This window comes from Triturus cristatus, chromosome 11 (assembly GCF_964204655.1).
Source record: "Triturus cristatus chromosome 11, aTriCri1.1, whole genome shotgun sequence".
In the NCBI taxonomy this organism is placed as follows: Eukaryota; Metazoa; Chordata; class Amphibia; order Caudata; family Salamandridae; genus Triturus; species Triturus cristatus.
This window is the reverse complement of record NC_140594.1, coordinates 74,528,021-74,543,528: the sequence shown is the minus strand read 5'-3', so window position 1 is coordinate 74,543,528 and position 15,508 is coordinate 74,528,021. Positions and strand designations below refer to the sequence as shown.

Below are 15,508 nucleotides of genomic sequence, written 5' to 3'. Positions count from 1 at the left end.
GAAAAGCTTAAGGCGGTTCACATGGATCACCCTTTTGGGTGTCCTGCTTGTTCCCAGGTCAACCAAGTAGGTGACCTCACTTTTATTTTCTAAGATGGGGTAAAGGCCACTCCATCTGTCCTGGAGAACCATTGGTGTCACTGGCTCCAAAGCCCACACCTTCTGCCCTGGGTGAAATTCTACCAGTGCAGCTTTTTGGTCATACCAGTGCTTCTGAAGTTCCTGGCTAGCCTCAAGATTCTTGGATGCTTTTTCCATGTACTTAGCCCTTCTGGTCCTTAGGCCAAGCTCATAGTCCACAATATCTTGTTTGGGTTCTTGGAGAGGCTTCTCCCAACCCTCGTTTACAAGACAGAGTGGTCCTCTCACAGCATGGCAAAACAGAAGTTCAAAGGGGCACCTCTCTGTAAGCGAAAAGCATGCATGGTAAGAGGATATCCCATCTCCTTTTGAGTTTTTCAGGGAGCCCCATAATCATGCCTTTCAATGTCTTGTTGAATCTCTCAACAAGGCCATTGGTTTGTGGGTGATAGGGTGTAATAAACGTGTACTGCACTCCACACTCTTTCCACATGTGCTTTAGGTAAGCAGACATGAAGTTGAAACCTCTGTCTGAAACCACCTCCTTAGGAAACCCTACTCTGGTGAAGACACCAGTGAGGGCCTTGGCTACTGCAGGAGCTGTAATAGTCCTAAGGGGAATTGCCTCCGGATACCTAGTGGCATGATCCACTACCACTAGTATAAATGTGTTTCCTGATGCCGTGGGAGGTTCAAGTGGACCCACTATGTCCACACCTACCCTTTCAAAGAGAACCCAAACCATTGGTAGTGGTATCAAGGGCACCTTTGGGTGTCCATCTGTTTTGCCATTGGCTTGACAGGAGACACAGAAGCTGACAAACTCCTTTACTTTCTGAGACATCCGGGGCCAGTAATAGTGGCTAACTAGCCTTTCCCAGGTTTTGATTTTGCCCACATGCCCAGCTAGAGGGATATCATGAGCTAAAGTTAGGAGGAACTCCATGTACTTCTGAGGCACTACCACTCTCCTAGTGGCTCCAGGGTTGGGGTCTCTGGCCTCGGTGTACAGTAGCCTCTCTTCCCAATAGACTCTGTGGGTACCACTGACATCTCCCTTTTCCTGTGCAGCAGCTTGCTGCCTTAGGCTTTCAAGAGTGGGACAGTCCTGCTGTCCAAGGCACAGCTCTTCCCTAGAGGGTCCCCCTGGGTACAAGAGTTCAACCTAGTAAGGGTCAAGCTCCATGGACTTAATTCTCTCTGGGGGATTCCAAGTCCTCTCCCTGAGGTGAGGGGTCCTGATCCTTTTGCTGTATAGAATCTGGTTTCCCAGTCTTCTTACCTTTCCTCTTGGGAGATTGGGCCATACTTTCAGGCTCCAACACTTCTTGTTCACCCTGTTTTCTGCTCTGTGCTCTTGTTTTTACACATCATCTCAGGGATATCCAGCATTGCTGCATGGGTTTTCAGTTTAACCTCAGCCCATGCGGACGTTTCCAGGTCATTGCCAAGCAGACATGCAACTAGTAGCTTTGGAGAGACCACTACCAGTTTCAGGCTAGTAAACCCCACCCCACCGGTCTAATGTCGCGATTGCATGGTTAGTTGTAACACTGTCAGCATTGGAACTGGGTAAGTTCTCACAATCCAGTATTGCTCAGGGGAAACCAGTGTATCTCTCACCATAGTGACACTGGCACCTGTATCCCTCAGAGCTTCTATCGTAGTTCCATTTATCCAAGGGTATTGCAAATACTTCTTTAAGTCGGGTGGCCACACAGCTACAGTGGCAAACTCAACTTCCCCTTTGGAAACTAGAACTGCTTCAGTGTGCAACCCGATTTGCTCTTGGCACACTATTGATTCCATCTGGAAACTGGCTACACCAGGAGTAGCTGTACTAGGACTAGGGGGCTTCTTGTTAGGACAAGTAGCATCTCCAGTTAAGTGTCCCAACTTTCTACAGTTGTCACACAAGGCCTTTAAAGGATCAAAGTTCTTTCCCCTGTACTTGTTAGTAGATCGGGAAGAGTTTTGGGACCCGACACACCCCTGTGCAGGTTTTTGGGGCCCTTTTTGAAGACTGTGGCTTTTTATCTTGGGGATTCTCACCACCTTTCCCATGGGGAGGTTTTGTAACCTTTTTGGTCACCCCCAGTGGTTGTTTGTGTCTTGACCCAATGGTCTGCCTTCTTTTACAATTCTTGGGGAGAAATTAGACCTAGGTCTACCAAATGCTGATGTAACTTTTCATTAGTGCAATTACTTAAAATATGTTCTTTCATAAACAGATTTAAGTCCATTGAAATCATGCACATTGTGTCCAGTTAAACAACCATCTAGTGTTTTAACTGAGTAGTCTACAAAGTCAATCCAGATTGGTTTTTGGTTTTGTCAGCCCCCCCCTCAATCTAATTCTATATTCCTCAGTTGTGAGTCCAAATCCCTAAATCAGAGTTCTCTTCATGAGGTCATAAGACCCAGCATCTGCCCCAGAAAGTGTCAGGAGTCTGTCCCTGCAGTTACCAGAGAACAGTTCCCAAAGGAGTGCCCCCCAGTATGACTTCTTCACTTTTCTCATTTCACAAGCCCTCTCAAAGGCTGTGAACCATTTTGTGATCTCATCACTCTCGTCCTATTTAGGGACAATCCCTTTGGGGATTTTAAGATCATAAGATTGCTCTTCATTCTTATTAGTAAATTGCTGCCACCATTGATGGGTGGGTAGGCCCATCTCCGCTCTCCCTCTCTCTCTAGAGCCAGCAACCTGGTCTCTAGATCCAGTCTTTTGGTCTACCTTGATAAAAGGCTGTCCTCCTCATTGAGGCTGTTCTCAATGTCCTTAGTACTGCCTGATCCACCTGTATGGCTTCTAGTTACGAAGAGGTTTACTCCTCGAGTCAGGGACCCTTGGGCCCTTTTCTCTCTATGAAAGGGGGGGAGGGGTGGTCTACCTGCTCATCTCCTCCCTCATCTGATTGTTCTTCACCATTTTCAGATGGGTGGTCATTAGCATATTCCTGAAGTTTGATCCGCGGTGGACACCCGGTCAGACACTTTTCGCAGATCACCGCAACAGGCTGGCCTCAATAGCTACAGAGTCAATCTTGTGGACCATTCCGTCTCAAGAGGTCTGGATTGCAGCCATTATATCTACAAGAGAAGGGGGTGTCTCCACTGCCAGTGTCCTCCCCTCTCCTCCTTCTGCCATGGTTATTTTCTGGGCTTCTCCGCCCTGGGGCATAGAGTGCACATAGTTAAGTATTTTGTTGGCTTGGGCCATCATATTTCCTTTTTCCTTCACCATAGTTTAGCCCCTCGGGAGGTGGTCACCATCTCCAGAGCACTGCAGTAACTTGTCGGCAGACTAGTAGGAGCACTCGCCATCCAAACACTTCCTCCCAAGGCCTTCCTGCATACCGTTGGGCAGGGGGGGGGGGGCCTGAAGCGCCTCAGACGTCCTCTCCCGCCTCGCAGCAGTTCTCATACTCCTTCGCCAGGGTACTCAACTCTTCCAAGCCTCCTCCAGTCCTAGTTGCTCCTCAGCGTATCGGAGGCCCAGCCACCAGGTCAAACCTTCGGTGCTTCCATCAAGTCTCCAGAGGCACTATTCGGTCCACACCAGGGTCTTTTCCCTCACCACAGGTCCTTCAAATATGGCGGCCAAGTCCACCCAGTTGGCTAGGACCTAGCTCGTAGAATCACAGCAAATCATGACCGCCCCCTTAGGAATTTAGGGCCAATCTATTTCTCGTGCTGCATTGTTTATGGGCCTACCCTGGTGAGGAAATGCTGCAGTTCCGGCTCACCTTTTATCCTCTGCACCTCAGCACTGTGTTTCTTCTTTTTCTTTTTTGTATGTGTGTTTTTTTTTTTTTTTTTTTTGCTAGAAATCCTCCCAGTTCAGCCCCAGGATGACTCGTGGCTCTCCTCCAATGCCGCCTGCAAAGGGACGCTCCTCTCGGGCACGCTTTCAGCAGGGGGCACTCCAGCCACCACTTCACTAGCAGCCCGATTCAACTGTGTGGGCCGCCCACCTTCTGTCCTGGCAGAGCAACGCACCTTCGGGCTCCTGCGGCACGTCCCCAGCCACTGTCTCCGCAGGCCAGCTCCGGACCGATAGTCCCGGCTCCCAGGCGGGAGCCCGTGCACTTTTTCTTCTCGGCAGCTCACAGAGCAACCAGGGCAGCCCAGCTCCCCTTATCCAGGCAGACTTGGGTGTGCCGCAGCTCCTCCACCCCTGTCTAGGCTGCGTCGCCACCCGGTCACCAAGAACGCTGCACCCACAGTGGGTGAGGAGTCTTTCCCACCGTCTTACCACTGCCACAGGTACTGTTGGGCTGCCGGCCCCCTAGCGCACCACTAGTCATTTCGGGGGCCGGCTAAACTCCACACCTTCGTTCCAAGCGCAGTTGTCCTCAGAGGCGCCTCAGGTGGTCTGCTCCCCGGTCTCAGCCAGCGTGGGTAAAATGGAGTCAGCCCGGTGCTCGGCCTCCACCTAGTCCGTGCCCTCCTTTCAGACCACTGTGGTGCAGTAGACCCTCAATCAGGTCTCTGGCAAGGGTGGCAGTCGGCGGTTCCAGGATTAGGGAAGCAGTCGCAGGATTTGGCAGGATTAAGGCCGGATAATATTTGTCAGAAGGAGCGCCGGTAGAGACGTGTACTCGACCCCGACAAACACCACCAGGTTTAGCCTTAACCCAACTACTCCCATTGATCATGCGCTTGCTCCGATCTCACTCTGAGGTCTTGCTCAACACTTTAGAAACCTGTTCCCGCATCCACAAAGGAATCAACTTGGGGCCTGATTTAAATCTTTGCAGGACTCCCTTCATCCCTCCGTGGCAGCGGTTACAAGTACTCCAGCGAGCTGACTGAGTCCTGCCCGCCTTATTTAGATATGTACTGGCTTAACCGCCGTGCAAATCGACAGACTGTTTACCATCACGTAAACTGCGCACCTCCGTCAACACAATGGACTTAATTGCTGACTAAAAGTACTCCGTTGCCGTCAGGCCGGTGGGTTTGCGCTGAGTTGATTTAGATTTCCCTGTTGTGCTGGTGTTGTCCTATCCACAGATTCCTGATGGAGTGAGTTTCTGGTGGAGTGGAGAGTGGTAAGTACCACTTTCATAATGCGTCACTACACATATAGGTTGTGTTTGGTTTAAAAGCATGAGTAGGAAATATGTCATGCCCCTTTTTGTACTTATAGCATAGCACCCATACAACATACAGACACTATTGGATGTACACCCACATGCACCACAAACGCAACACCCGCCACTACCACAACAAAAATATAAGAGGTGTATGCATTTGACATTGATAACTAATGGGTTACACATAAGAAAAATATACACAAGGCTAAAACAAATGTCGGTACCGAATTTATATTTAGACGTGTAATAAACGTACCTTTGATTCCGGCGACAATGGAGTTGATTGTTGCTATAGCTTGAGCTCGACGCTAAAGGACTGACCTGGACAATGGGGTTCAAGAATAAAATGGAAGTGGGAAACAGAAAAAAGGTAAGTTACCTTATTTTCTTTGATTCTGCCAACTCAAGTATGGAGGTATTCCCTCCACAGTTGTTATGACAGAAAGGCACATCGTGATTAGCCCGGCGGTAATCCTGGCTAGACTCCCTCTGACAGTTGCTTTTACCTAAAACACCGTTGAAGTGGGAGGGAAATCCTGGCGGAGTCGGTGGCACTCGGACAGTCTTTAGTCCATGGACCCGTAAACCTATAAATCAAACGGGCGGACCGCCAAGTAGGCGGGCGGCGAAAACTTAGAAAAAGTGACGGCGGGATCAGTTGTGTCCACAAAATGTCCTTTAGAAAACTCTGCACAACCAATCCTGCACTACTTGCCAGCTCCATGGTTCCCTTAATCAACCGGTTGATCCTCTCCACCTGACCATTTCCTTGTGACTTGTACTAGGAAGTACAAACGTGCTTCACACCATTGTTACTCAAACTCTAATTTCACTGGAAGTAAGTTGCATGCCATTGTCAGTTACCCACACCAAAGGAATGTCTTCTCTCATGAAAATTTCTCCCAACACTGTAATTGTAGCGTTTGTGCTAATCCACTTCATGACCGCTGCATGCCTCATGTTCAGCCAAGAAAATAAAATCAGTATATCAATCAACTAGAAACGGCCACATCACAGTACTTTGAAGAAAATACAACGGATACTTCAAAACAAATAACTTGGGATGCTTATAAAGCTGTGATAAGGGGAAAATTGCTTAGTCTAGGAGCACATAAATTAAAAACAAAGAAATTGGAAATCAATAAGATGGAAATGGATATCAAAAAAATTGGAAGTAGAATTAGAGAACGAAACTGTTCCGGAAAGAAAAGAAGAACTGGGGATAAAATTCCAAAGATCAAAAGAAAAACTAGAAAGTTTTTTTGAAAATATAGTGAGAGAAAAATGGGAAAATAGTAAATTAGCGGATTATGAATACGGGGAAGGTTGCGGGAAATTATTGGCATGGAAAATCAAAAGTGAACAATCTAGGAGTAATATACCATGCATCCAGATACCAGATCAAACAATAGAAACCTTCGACGACGATAAAATAAGACAGGAGTTTTTAAAATATTATTCGGGTATATTTGACGAAGATACAAATCCAACAGAAGAACAAATAGGGAAATACCTAGAAGCTATCTCTATCCCTAAACTAACAAAGGAAGAAAAGGCAGAGTTAACTCAAAGAATTAAATCGGAGGAAGTCAAAGAAGTAATAAACAACTTAAAAAGAGGAAAAGCCGCTGGACCAGACGCCCTACCAAACGAATTTTATATAACAGTAAAAGAGCATCTAGTTAACCAACTAACAGATCTAATGAACTGCATATATATAGATCATGAAAAAATTCCAGACTCTTGGAATGATGCGATAATCAGCATTATTTTAAAACCGGGGAAAAATCCAAAGAGTTGTGAGTCATATAGACCAATATCGCTGCTTAACTGCGATTTATAAAATCTTTACATTGGTTATTGCAAAACGACTTGCCACGGTCATGCCTAAATTGATTAACCCAGATCAGAAGGGCTTTATAAAAGGGCGGCAAATCCATGAAATTACCCATGAGTTGTTTGCGGCAATTGATATCGCCACTTCTAAAAAAACTCCCCCTAACTATAATCACCTACGATGCAGCCAAAGCTTTTGACAGGGTAAATTGGGCCTTCCTAAACGCAGCGATAGGAAAATATGATCTTGGATAGTATTGCTCATTCTATAAAAGCAATATATAAGAACCCAAGAGCCAAAGTAATAGTTAATGGCCGTCTTACCAATAACATCCAAATACAACGTGGTACACGGCAAGGGTGTCCACTGTCGCCGTTACTTTTTAACCTATATATTGAACCATTGGCTGTTCTGATTAGAGGTCACCCACAGATTTTCCCTTTCAAATACCAAAACTGGTCCAAAAAAATAGCGCTATATGCGGATGATCACAACAGAATACGAAAATACACATAAAGTATTGGACAAGATGATGAGCGATTTTGGTAAAGTTTCGGGTTACCTAACAAACAAAGAAAAAACGGAAACAATGAGCTGGAATTGCAACCCAACTTCGCCCTATAATAGGGACAAATTAAAATACCTAGGAGTCACTTTAGTTAAAGAACTGGATAAAGTCCCACAATTAAATTTAATGATAATCGCTAAAGAAATGAGAAGAATATTTAAAACATGGTCAAGCTTATCATTAACTTTTTTGGGAAGATCAAATGTAATAAAAATGTCGATTATTCCAAAGTTCACATATCTTTTTAACACTATACCATTGGATTTTAAAAAAGAACCCATGAAGAAGATACAAAGCGAAATTGCAAGTTTCATTTGGGCCTCCAAAGGAACGAGAATAGCCTGGAACAAACTAAGGAGGAAGAGAGAGCAAGGAGGGATAGCTAGTCCTGATTTATTTGAATATTATAGGTCCTTCCAATTTAAGAATTCTAGATCTCTACTAAGGAAGCATCAATACTACCCAAGTTTCCTGCAAAGTATGACGGAGAACACAGACCACTTCTTGTATAAATTTGGTCACCCAAAATTAAAAAAAAATAAAAAATTAAAGATTCTATTCAATGCTGCTAGACTTTGGTTCCAACTAAGAAGTTTAGTAAATATACCATACTATAGCACTAAAGCACCAATATGGGAGTCTCCAGGGACGCCGGATTGCTTAAAAGACTCTCTAGCATTACCACTTAAAACAGCAGGAATATTACTATGGGGACAATTACTAAAAGGTAACGAGATAATTCCCTGGAATTTACTATATGATCAAACGGAAGGCAAGATATCAAAATTCAAATATTATCAATTATCAAACTGGGCCAAGTCCTTAAAAGAAGACAACATCGGAAATGAGATTATTGAAAATGAAATGATAAGATCCACATTAATAAGGAAAGAAATATCAAAATGGTACTGGACACTAATTGAATCAGGGGAAGAAGATTTCCTAATTCCGGAGAACACTTGGAGAAGTGATATACCAGACCAAAATATAGATTTACAAAGGACGTGGCAGGAATCTATGGGGAAATGTTGGTCTTGTATAAAATCAGCACCACTAAGGAGAAACCATCTGCTTACAGTACACCGTGCATATTGGTCCCCAAAAAAAACTGTCTAAATTTAAAGGTTCCAGTATCAAGCTCTGTCCCAAATGCGGAGAAGCAAGAGCTGATGACATCCATATGTTTCAAAAATGTCCTGCAATAAATGACTACTGGGAGGAGATTGGTAAGACCGTGAATAAGATCTTAAAAACCAACATAACTGTAAGTACCTCTCTTATCATTTTTGGGATCCATAGTGGTATAGAGACGGATAGCAATAAGCTAAATAAAAAACAGGAAAATTTACTTTTCGTATTAATGCTATTAGCTCGAAGAGAAATTTGTATTAACTGGGTTAAACCAATCGCTCCAAATTATACAAATTGGTTAAATTACATTATAAAAATCAATAATCTCGACAAAAGCAGAGGCCATACAAAGAGAACAGATTTTTGGGAAATCTGGGAAAATTACTTCCAAAGCAATTGATCGCTTTTCTGGGTCATAAATGAGAAATCCAATGATTAATGCGTAAACCATAATACCAGGCAGAAATGATTTCTGCCGAGTAGCCAAATTGGCTAGCTCTTCCCCACAAACCAATGGCAATATGGGAAAAAATAAAGGGTAATTGGAGGAAAACTGATGGATCGAAGAATGAAAGTGATACTCTCCTATGAGTTTCTCCAGAAAACGAAGGGCTGAAAAGGCAAAGATTAACGAAAGAAAAGATCATCAGACTCCAGAAACCTCCTTATCAATTCAATCGCAAAATGAGGATAAAAAAAAAAAAGAAAGAAAATAAAATCCTAGCATATATTTTTTTCCCACACAAGTTGCTTTAGATACATGTTGATCATTTTCCAATATGCCTAAACCTACTCTTTCTTCTCTGAACCTTTGCACACCTCTCACTCTCCCACCCAATTCTTCACCTGACTATCCATGACTAGACACCAAAATCTTTCCTTGAGTCGTAGTGTCAACATCTGATGCAAATAACCTTCATGCGCTAAACTTGTACGTTTTTATCCCTGACTGCAATAGGTGGCGCAAACCTCTTGCCTCTTATCGTGAACATGTCCCCAAAGAAAGACAATTCATCGTCCACCTTGTGAAAATAGTTTCACCGCATCTGGAAATGTACTCTTGATCATATAAACCACTGTTTTGAGAACACTATCTCCTTCCATTGTGCACATCCAATCTTCCATCGCTTCCCAATCCTGCAAACCTTCAATGGCATCCTCCACACCTGCCTCCACTTACTCTGCATCACGTCATTCGGCAGCCTTGACAAGCAAATCGCCACCTTGTTCTTCCAGCCTGATACATATTCGACACAACAATCCTAATCCTGTAATTTTACGGCCCCAAGCCATTATTTTTGCCATTGGGTCCCAAAACCTTCAAAAAAGGTATGTGCTCGGTTCACAGTACCACCCTAGTGCCCCAAATGAAGCTACGAAAATAGTTTGTTGCCTACGCAGAAACTAATAACTCCTGTTCGATGACCGAATAGTTCCCTTCAGTGCTAGACCACGAATGGGAAGCAAAAGCCACTGTCTTCTGTCCTCCCATGACCCTGTGACAACACTGCACCTATACCAAATTTACTGGCATCCACAGTGAAAATCGTCTTCACCCCTACCTGAAATGGAACCAAAATGCCAGTGTTCACATTATGTGCTTAATCTGCAAAAAAAGTTGCCTGTTGGGCTCTTCCCCCCCCCCCCCCACACCCCACGTGAATTTCCTACCCATCCTCAACAACTCTCTCAAGGTATCTGTTATAAAAGCAAAATCTATTACAAATTTGGAATAATATTCCACTAAACCCATGAATGATCAAAGTTTGTTTATCATCTGGCACCTCCACATTGACCATAGCACTGACCATATTCATCTTAGGTCTGACTCCCTCTCTCGTGATGAGATACCCCAAATATTTGACTTCTTGCACCTTAAATTTTCCCTTTTCCAAAGTCTAGCCAGCTTTGGAAATAAGAATTTAGACCTCTCGCAAAGCATCGATGCTTTCCCCAAAGACTGACATGTCGTCTTGAAAAAATCCCAACATTTTTGACTATATAGAATACATTTGATATTAGTCTCTGGAAAACACTTGCTGCAGGGTACAACCCAAAAGGTAACATGTTAAATTTCCCCTTTCTTGTGATAAAAGAAGTGAAATGCTACGTTTCCAGTCTGGCTTGAAAAAGCACTATTCCCCCAGACAACGGTAAAATCAGTTCATTGATATTTGGCAGATGGAAACAATCCATGACAATGTTCTGCTTGAGACTGCTTAAGTCAACACAAAACCTCGATGACCCATCTGAATTTTTTGTTATTACTACGGGAGACTACGTTTGTGTGGCCTCAACAGGCACTGCCACCTTGTCCTGCATCATTGGCTCGAGTATACCTTTTACTTCTGTCCTTATCGCCACAGGAATCTTCATTGCCTCTTGTCACACAGGCACGGCATTCTTCCTCAGTACAATTTCATGTTTATATTATTTTGCCTCTCCCAACCTGTTCTCAAAAACGGATTTGAACTGTTCCAGAACTCCGCATAGTTCTCCATTGTCCATCACCATCACTTAGTTGGCCAGCTCTTGGGTTCACTACTATGTGCAAGTCATATTGATGACTGGGTGTAGAATTAGTGATGTTGCATCACAATATTCACTGTTTTCGCAAATCGGCTCTGAAATTGCAATTTAACCTCCTTGTACACATTCTCGATCTTATTTCCACTATCATCGTATACTTGTGGTAAGTATTTATTTAAACACGTGTTGGCCCTTTGTACCAAAACAACCTATACGAACTGCTTTTTTTCTGAGTGGATAAAAACTGGTGCTCTCAAGCGCCAATAAATAGTTCTCAATTGTTCAGTGACGTAACAAAACTTAAAGGTACAAAAGGGGGATTCAAAAGGCTTGGCAGTTTGGGCTGGACTGTTCCCATGAGGCACAGGGTCAGACTGATTTGCATATGGCCATGTCTGAACTGGGGTGGCAGAGTGGGCTAAAGAACGGTGATGGATCAAACCCAGATCTGTTGACTGGGTGTGAGTGTTTGATTGGTTCTGATGCTCCGTCCATCACCACCCCCTTTTGTACCGCTTTGTTCGCCATAAGTTGGCAGGGTATGCTCAGACGTGAGTCCCTTGCTCACTTTGCCACTGGATTCAAGCAAGCCTGGCTGAAGATGGCTGAAATGCCAGAAACCGGTCCTAGGAAGCTTATTTCCAATCCAGGGAAGGCATGGCTTGGCAGTTTAGGCTGAACTGTTCCCATGAGGCACAAGGTCAGACTGATTTGCATATGGCCATGTCTGAACTGGTTTGGCAGAGTGGGCTAAAGAACGGTGATGGATCAAACCCAGATCTGTTGACTGGGTGCGAGTGTTTGATTGGTTCTGATGCTCCGTCCATCACCACCCCCTTTTGTACCGTAACAAAACTTAACGGCACCCCTCCTGCAAAGTACATGGGTGGGGCCCCCCAACAATCCGGACCCAGTCAAAACCTCTCAGCACTGCCTGTGCACACGGCCGTAGGGGGTCCCCTAGAGCTTAGGGGGGCCCCTGCACTGCGGGGACTATAGTTACACCACTGCAAATGTCTCTATCCAATCTTCCTATCCAATCGGTGGATCTCCAGGTTGCATAAGAAATGAGGGAGAAATCGCAATAGACTGGTTTATGTTCATGATAAATTGTAGCACAGAAAGTTCAAAGAAGGCAGTATTGTTAAAAATGCACTAGATAGCACTGCAGCACACAAGAACAGTGACCAATGGCCATAGAGTTCAAACAAGTAGGTTTGAAGTGAGCCTGGGGGACCCTTAGGAGGTGGTGTTTCCTCGTGTATTGAATTTTGGCTAAGGGTCAACTGCCAGCTCGTAACCCTACAGCGGGCAACAGTTTTAAAGCGGCTCACAGATGTAAGGAAACTTTATCTGTGGCATGCACTGGCTGAGGCGCTGTGGCCTGTAGTTAGAACAATGCACGCTGTCTGCAAAGTAGAGCGCACAAGTGGAATGCTTGAAGGAGCGACAGCGAGGCAGTATGCACAGACCCAAGAATAGCACACGAGGCCACGCTCATGCTCTGACAGTTTCCCTTGTGGGGACCCAAGGAGATCCCGTTATCTCTTTAGAGACTGGGTTCCGCTATCTGCTATTAAAGAAACGAGCTCTAAGCTGCAGCGGCACTAAAGGACAGGACAGATGTGGGAATGCGGTGTCCCCTGGTACCCGGTGTCCCCGGTGTACCAACGATCTCCTGGCCTACTGTTTGAGACAGAAGTTTGGGAGCTATGTCATCAGGATTTCGCTGCTGCTGATCGCAGTCTGACAGGTGCCTGGCTATCCTCATCACCAAAAATATTGTAGTAAACACATTGAAGAAGGCTGTAGAATTTGAACACTTAAAGTTTATTCAGAAGCAAAATCATGTGACTCGCCAAGCCAGGTACCAATAGCATCTGACCATTCCCAGAAAAATAACCCCAGATCCCCTATAGTCACAGAGTGTTACATAAACAACATTCTTTGGGCACATCACAGAGCTGGGCACAAGAAAGCAACTAAGATGAACACAGAATAAGTCCACACTGTTGCACAGACCTGCTCGAACGGAGCAAGGAACGCACAATACCACCTACTTGCTGCACCGCAAGGGGGTAAGGCTTGAGAATAATAGTCAACTGGGTGCACATTTTACCTTTGGGAAACCAAGGACTTGCACCTTAGCATGATTCATGCTGTTATCCGATTACAGATCAACTAGTGAAAGCTCACCCAGGAGTAACTAGCAAGAGGGGTCAGTGGAACAAGCACCACAAGGGAGGATCACTTTCAGGGACACTGCAGTGTAAAATAAATGTAGTTGTGTAGTAGGTAGCATGTACTGCTTTTTACGATGTACAGTTTTTCTAGTTGAAATGTTTGATTGTAGTTAAAACATATGATTTGAGTGACATTTCCCGTGGATGTCAACTGTAGGCTATTACGTGCTATACTATGGTTTATTTATACCTACCTTTCGAATTTCCCCTTTAAATTCCAGATTCTAGTTGCTCACATTTTTTCCTGAAGATGAACTCGAATAATTGAGTTCAAAACGTCGTCGACCCCTCACAACATGAACTCCTTAAACTGTGTAAAAAATCTTTAAAGGTGGTTCTACAACTGTTGTCAATGCGATGTCTTTATTTTAAGTTCACCCTCACTTCTCACGTCGCGCTTATTGTCACTTACTGTGTGAGCACCTGAATTCTATCAATGTGTAATAAATGCTTTTCATACATTGACCTACATGTCCCTCCTTATATTAACTATTGCTCTCCTCTGAGAAATAAGTTCTTATACCTCTACTGACCTCATTGCCCTTTACAGGGTCAATTCTCCCTGGACCTTTTTAGGCCAACTAGAACCATTGTTCCTCTCTACAACGTATCACCCCTGGTTCGCATATTGGGGTACCCTTGTCCTCCTAAAACACTTAAAAATGTTAAAGGCTCTGGCCTTTTGAGGCTCCTGTTCGGATGGGGCCAGGCTGCTGTTGGTTGTGTTGCATCATGACTGGTCCACCCGCATTGTTTTCCTCGGCCTGTTTGACATTTGTGCAGGTGAGTTTATTTGTTTTTTAAAGAGCACTTGAAAGCTAGAGTCTTGCAATTCCAGCCATCCTCTTAAATTGCACGTTGCTGTTAAATGTTAGAATTGTGGCTGGTTTTGTAATGATAAAATGTGATAATTCCTACTGCCCTCAGAAACGACGCCTACACACTGTTACAGAATGTTGGAAAAGTCTTCAGCTCTCCGTGGGCAGCATATTCTGAATGTTGGCACCAAATGGTGGGAGAACTCATGGCTGCCTCTGTTGAGCACATTTCAAACCCTAAGCACCCTTTACTGTCTGAGAGCAAACCTGTTTCCCAGTCTGTGAATGGTTCTTTAGTTAGTGTTTTGCTGAGTACTCGGCCTTTGAAGTCTCTGCATAATTCACACAACTGTGTGTGTCCAGGGAGCCCAACATCAAGATCACTCAAATGTCCTTTCCTTTCTGGGCTGTTCTGTTGTGCAGCCTGTAAATGGCTGTGTGCAGATTCATTTTTTGTTACTGTGCAGGGACCATGCCTGTGGACCCTCTCTGTACAACACTCTTCCCTGAATGAATAGCTCTTTTCGTGGCTGACTACCAGACCGCTGTTTATAGTATAAAAAGTCTGTAGGTACCAAAAACTTACAGTGGGCTTAGAGCCCTTCCATTGTTTACAATTGGCTTTCTCTGGTGGCTTAGTGAACGAATGCATGCACTGTAGATGCCTGTGTTCGACCTCATGGTCAGAGGTTCAAATCCGTGCTGGTCCACTCAGCATTTCATCCTTTTATGGTCAATAAAATGAGTTGGGTGACAAACATCTGTTATTCAGCACCAAGATACCCTTCTGGGTGAAGGTGTGCTTTACAAATACATGTTATGTTGTTATCACCATTCTATATGAAGAACCCTTCAGTGACATGGCTAAGTGTCGAAGGCTGTAAACCTATTGAGCGAGGACCTCTTGTTATGTGTATTCATGGCACTCAAGCTCTGGAACCCACCCCACGGGAACTGGCTGTTTTGTGCCAGGAACCATTCCCTTTTGAATACTGAGTTTTGCAGCCTCTGGAACACCTCTGTTTCTCGTGCGATTTATTTTGTCAATAATCCTTTCATGCTTGATTGCAGAAGACTCAACTCTGTGCATTCCCCCACTCTCTCTGTGAGACACACACACACACACACATTTGTAAAGAACCCTTTCTTCCTTGGTTGCAGTGTACTAAGTCCTACAAAGGTGTGGGGTGAGGGTGCTT

General features: G+C 44.5%; 1 protein-coding gene across 1 annotated transcript in view; it reads left to right on the top strand.

The window, feature by feature from the left end:
* The window catches only part of PPM1F (protein phosphatase, Mg2+/Mn2+ dependent 1F), a 131,073-nt gene that overhangs the window by 90,147 nt on the left and 25,418 nt on the right, over positions 1-15,508 (top strand). The window lies entirely within an intron of this gene.